We start from the raw sequence: 6000 nt of genomic DNA, 5'->3' as shown, positions 1-6000 counted from the left end.
TATATGACGACCCTGACCGAGTAGCACTGGCTGAATCAAGATTACGGAGACTCCTACAAGGAGAGCGGCCGGTAGAGGAGTATTGCTCTGACTTCCGCAGGTGGGCTACGGATACCCAATGGAACGACCCGGCTCTCAGGAGTCAGTTCTGCTCTGGGTTATCCGAAAGGGTTAAGGATGCGCTTGCATTATATGAGACCCCCTTTTCCCTTGATGTGGTTATGTCCCTTTCTATCCGTATAGAGAGACGCCTTAGGGACAGGTTGAAAGAACCGGAGAAATTGGTAACTCCTCCCAAGCAGCAGTTAGTCTGTACGGACTTAGACGAGCCTATGCAGCTAGGAGGAACTACTCGTCAGGTCCGTCCTCCTGAGGCTCGCCGTAGGCGTGGGGTTTGTTTTTTTTGTGGGGAGAGGGGTCACTTCATTAATGTCTGTCCTTCTTTCCTCAGAAACAAAAGACCGTCGGAAAAACTACTAACCCCAGGCTGTGTGGAGGATGTCAGCCGGGGGGTATACGTCTCCTCCATACGTACATCGCAATTTGTGTTGCCAGCGGTTATTATTTTTGGTGATAAGACGGAGACTATTTCTTTCTTTTTAGACAGTGGAGCAGGGGTAAATTTGATAGATGCCCATTTTGCCCGTGCTTTGGGTTTGTCTCTCTGTACGTTACAGAGACCCATTCCCATATTCGCTATTGATTCTGCTCCCCTGTCTCAGAGAGACCTCACCCACATTGTTCATAATTTACACCTTCGGGTAGGGGACCACCATAACGAGATGCTTTCAGGTTATGTTCTGGAGGGGCTTCCCACTCCGGTGGTGCTGGGTCTTCCCTGGTTGGTAGCGCACAATCCAGTAGTGGATTGGCAGGCCAGGGAGATATTGGAGTGGAGTGAGCAGTGCAGAGAAAATTGCTTAAATAGCAATTGCTTAGTCGCCTCCATAACTACCCTACCTACATTTATTTCTGATTTTGAGGATGTTTTTTCTGAAAAGGGTTGTCAGAAGTTACCACCTCATCGTCCTTATGATTGCCCGGTTAACCTTATTCCCGGCGCAAAATTACCCAAGACCAGGTTATATAATCTTTCGGGTCCAGAGAGACAAGCCATGAAAGATTATATCTCCGAGAGCTTGGCTAAGGGACACATCAGGCCCTCTTCACCCGTGGCTGCAGGGTTTTTCTTTGTTAAAAAGAAAGATGGGGGCCTGCGTCCTTGCTTGGATTTTCGCGAATTAAATCGGATAACCATCCGAGACCCATACCCTCTTCCTCTCATTCCTGACCTGTTTAATCAGATTGCGGGTGCTAGGTGGTTCTCCAAACTTGATCTTAGGGGGTAATGTGAGTGATCCGGTGCCCATTCTACAAAGAGGAGTGGTTGTCTCTGCGGTACACTCTGTTTTGGAGGGGAAGGTGTTAGAGGCCCAGTGGGACGCCCCGGTCTCTTGCCCCTCAGAGAAATTGTTTGTACCGTTGAACCTACGTTTCGAATTATTAAAGGAACATCATAATTCGGCACTTGCTGGGCACCCGGGTAGTAAAGCAACCTTGGAGCTATTGTCTCGTCGTTTTTGGTGGCCAAGGTTGCGTCAGGATGTATTGGATTTTGTGTCTTCTTGTTCTACCTGTGCGCTCGCAAAAGTTTCACATACACGTCCTGCAGGGTCTCTATTACCACTCGTCATTCCCAATAGACCGTGGACACATCTGTCAATGGATTTTATCACTGACTTACCTTTGTCTGCGGGTAAAACAGTTATTTTGGTAGTAGTGGACAGGTTTAGCAAAATGGTACACTTCATTGCATTACCCGCACTACCTAATGCTAAGACTCTTGCTCAGGTATTCATCAGTGAAATCGTGAAGCTTCAGGGGGTCCCCTCCGATGTTGTTTCGGATCGGGGTACCCAGTTTATTTCTAAATTTTGGAAAGCTTTTTGTTCCCGTTTGGGGGTACACTTGTCGTTTTCCTCAGCTTTCCATCCTCAGTCGAATGGACAGACTGAGCGTACCAACCAAAACCTTGAGACATATCTAAGATGTTTTGTGTCTGAAAACCAAGAGTTGTGGTCATCATATTTAACGTTAGCTGAGTTTGCCATAAATAATCGTCGTCAGGAATCCACTGGCAAGTCACCATTTCTTGGTGCATATGGTTTTCATCCCCAATTCTGTACTTTCAAAGAGGGGGGGTCTTCTGGGGTTCCCGAAGAGGAACGTTTTTCGTCATCTCTTTCATCGGTATGGCAGAAGGTGCAAGCTAACTTGAAAAATATGGGAGGTAAATACAAATGCATGGCTGATAAGAGACGGTCGCCAGGTCCGGACCTAGGAGTGAATGACTATGTGTGGTTGTCTACTAGGAATATTAAATTGAAGGTTCCCTCTTGGAAACTGGGTCCTAGGTTTATTGGCCCTTACAAAATTGTAGCCATCATCAACCCCGTGGCTTTTCGCCTGGAGTTACCTCAGACTTTTAAAATTCATAAAGTTTTTCATAAGTCGTTACTCAAAAAATATGTTCCACCTCTAGAACCATCACCGCTGCCACCCCCGCCTGTTGTCGTGGATGGTAATCTAGAATTTCAGATATCCAAAATTGTTAATTCTCGTCGGGTCCGCTGCTCTCTTCAATATCTGGTGCATTGGAGAGGTTACGGTCCCGAGGAAAGAATGTGGGTTCCTGCGTCTGAGGTAAACGCCGACAGGTTAGTTCGGGTTTTTCATGCCTCTCATCCTGAGAGACCTGGTCCTGAGTGTCCGGAGGCCCCTCGTAGAGAGGGGGGTACTGTCACGAGGGTATCGAGAACCGCGCCTGACTCCGTTATACCCGGGGTCAGGAAGTCGCAGCGGTTGGCTGCACGCTCTATTTAAGATAGGGCTGTTTTCCTTATTGTAGCTTTCTGAGTTTGCTTTGCAAACCCTTTTGGCTCACTCAGGGATCCGTAGCTCCTTCTCCTCAGCTGTTCCTTGTCCAGCACTCCCAAACCTCCTTATATTCCTCTCTCACACTTCTCTGGTTGCCAGAGATAGAGCTTCCTGCCTGGACATCTATTCTGACCCACTGGAGCTGTGTTGCTGCGTCCTCTGATTGTTGTTTCAGAACGCTACCCTCCGGATCCCTGTTGGACCTTTGTGGACTGCTGTGGTCGCCCACCTGGGTGTATGTGTTTGTCTGTATTTGTCTGTCCTCTCCCTGGTGTTTCCCTCTTAGTGCAGTGGTGCGGACTAGCGATCCCACCGGCCCGTTCACTATCTAGGGCTCATTTCAGGGAAAGCCAGGGTTTAGGCACGTGATCGCCGCACGGGTGAGGAACCCGTCTAGGGACGTCAGGTGCCAGCCGCAAGGTGAGTTAGGGGTCACCACCTTTCCCTCTCCCTTGGGCAGGGCTTTCCCTGTTTTCCTCCCTGTGCGTGACACCGGTCATTACAGAGGGTTTATGCCCCCTCAGCTGAAAACACTCTGGGACTTTTTATTTTTATAGCCTCCGGTGCTGAAACTCGCATATTGAATGGAACAGGAAGCACAGCTCCGTTCAGAGTGTAGTGGCCGCTCTGGGTTGCTGCAGCTCACTCCCAATGAAGTGTATGAGAGCTAAGTTGTAGTAACCCGGCACGGCCACTACTCTTTGAATGGGGCTGTGCTTTCTGTTCCATTTATAGTGCTAGTTCCAGCATCAGAGGCTCCAAAGAACAGCTGATTGGTGGTGGTGCAGCGGCCAGTGCAGCCTGTCGAACCCTTACTGATGGCTTTACTGAGCATACGATTGTCGGGAATGAAGCGTTGCTTTCTGACAATCATCTGTTCCTCCACAGTATGGAGAAAAGCGATCACTAATGCCAACACTCATCCCCATACAGAATCATTGTTTGCTGGAAGGAGAGGCTGCCGGCAAACAATAATTTAGGTGCCCACATGAACAATTCTGATATCCAATGAACGAGCGCACAAATTACACCAGTTAAAATGATGTGTCCAGGCCTTTCCCTCCATGTTTAGGTTTGATGTATTTATTTTTTTGTATATCATTGTCACGTTATGTATGAGGTAGTGAAACAAGATGTGAGCCTGTGCCACATGGAAGCTTCGACGTCACAAGGTACTCTACTTTTAAAGGGGTTATCCAAACCCTATAATGCCCCCTCTAATGTCCGGGCCCCTCACACAGGTTGTTCTTACCTTGCTCCCCGTCACCCCCGTCGTTTCTGATGCTTGCACGGCTGCTGCTTCATCTCCCCGTTGCGCGGATCAAAACATCCGGCGACAGGTGGGGGTGGGGTACAGCCAATAGCAGGCCGAGAAGGAGATGAGCCTCTCTAGCGTCACCTGTGATGCTAGGAAGGCTCATCCCCGTCACGGCCTTCTACTGGATGCCCCCCTTTACCCTTCACCAGATGTTTTCATCTGCGTGACGGGGAGATGCAGCGGTGACTGTGCGGGTTTCAGAAGCGACGCGGGTGCCAGGGAGCAAGGTAAGTACAACCTGTGTGAGAAGCCCAGGCATTAGAGGGGCATTATAAGGGTTGGGTGACCCCTTTAAGCATTGTCGAGCACTGTTGTGTCACCTATGCTTCCATTACAGTATCTGCAGCTTCCTACACTACAATACAGCATCCTTTCACTGTTTTACACAATGGAGGATATGCTACCTGAAGATACTGTCCAAAAATGATTCTATACATTATTTACTAAGTGTACACCAAGACTCGTCAGCGCATACGTATTGTATAAATTAATAATGAGGGATGCATGCACTAATGGTCTCACCTTTCAATAAGCAAGCACTTACAGTAGTTGAGAAGAATACTCAGCAGTTAAAGGGATTCTGTCACCAGATTTAACCCTATTAAACTAGCTGACATTAGTGATGCGCTAATGTCAGCTAAACCTAATTAGCCTATTCCTACTTTTATCTATGCCCCCGTTACGCCAGAAATCTAACTTTTATAATATGCTAATTAGCCTCTGGGAGCAGGGGGGGGGGGGGCGTTGTTCCTGCTCCTAGAGGCTCCTGTTCTCCCACCTTTGTCGCCTCCCTCTAAGTCCTGATTGACAGGGCCAGTCAGCGCTCGCATCGGTCTGCCAGCCCTGTGCTCTGGTGAAATCTCGCGCCGTTCAGCTGAACGGCGCAGGCACGGTGAGGGAAATATGCTCGCAGGCTGCCAGCTTCCTCACAGCCGAATACTGATGTCTGGCGTAACAGGGGCATAGATAAAAGTAGGAACAGGCTTGTTAGGTTTAGCTGACATTAGCACATCGCTAATGTCAGCTAGTTTAATAGGGTTAAATCTGGTGACAGAAACCCTTTAATGGGATCCTGGGGTCCTTGGTATGTAACATTAATATCCATCAGCACTCTAATATCCGAACTAAAGTAACATTCCTTCACGCTGAGATCAGGTCGTTCACAAATTTTAATAACCCGTTACAAAAAAGCAAAAAATTTATTAAACACGATATAACATTAGAACAGTACCAGCAAAGTGAATGACAAATTTCATGAACCCAATGTATATTTTGTACGTGCAGAAATTGAGCTGCCGTGTGGATTTTGAAATCTGCCGCATGTCAAATGTTTGTGCGATTCTGCACCTTATGTATAGCATACTTTCCACACAGACTTCAATAGGGTTGTTAACCCCTTCCCAACCAATGCCATACATGTACGCCGTTGGTTGAGTCTTTAAAGATGGCGACTGCTTAGGATCAGACACCTGGAACTAATGACTGTGATTGATGAAAATGCCAGTCACAGACATTTAACCACCATCTGAGGTGGCTTTCCCCAGGAGAGCTGTTGTGCTTGGGCCGGAATAGCTCCCCCATAAGGCGATTGGAAAAAACATTGCTTTGTTCTGGTAGCTTTGGTCCCTCTGATGAATTCCGGCTTAAAGGGACACTGTCACCTGGATTTTTTTTTACAGAGCTAATAACATCACCACATCAGTCTCCACAATTTACTTTAAAATATACTAGTATTAGCCCTAGTA

The sequence above is a fragment of the Bufo gargarizans genome, chromosome 3, assembly GCF_014858855.1.
Source record: "Bufo gargarizans isolate SCDJY-AF-19 chromosome 3, ASM1485885v1, whole genome shotgun sequence".
Lineage (NCBI taxonomy): Eukaryota > Metazoa > Chordata > Amphibia > Anura > Bufonidae > Bufo > Bufo gargarizans.
This window is presented reverse-complemented; position numbering follows the sequence as displayed.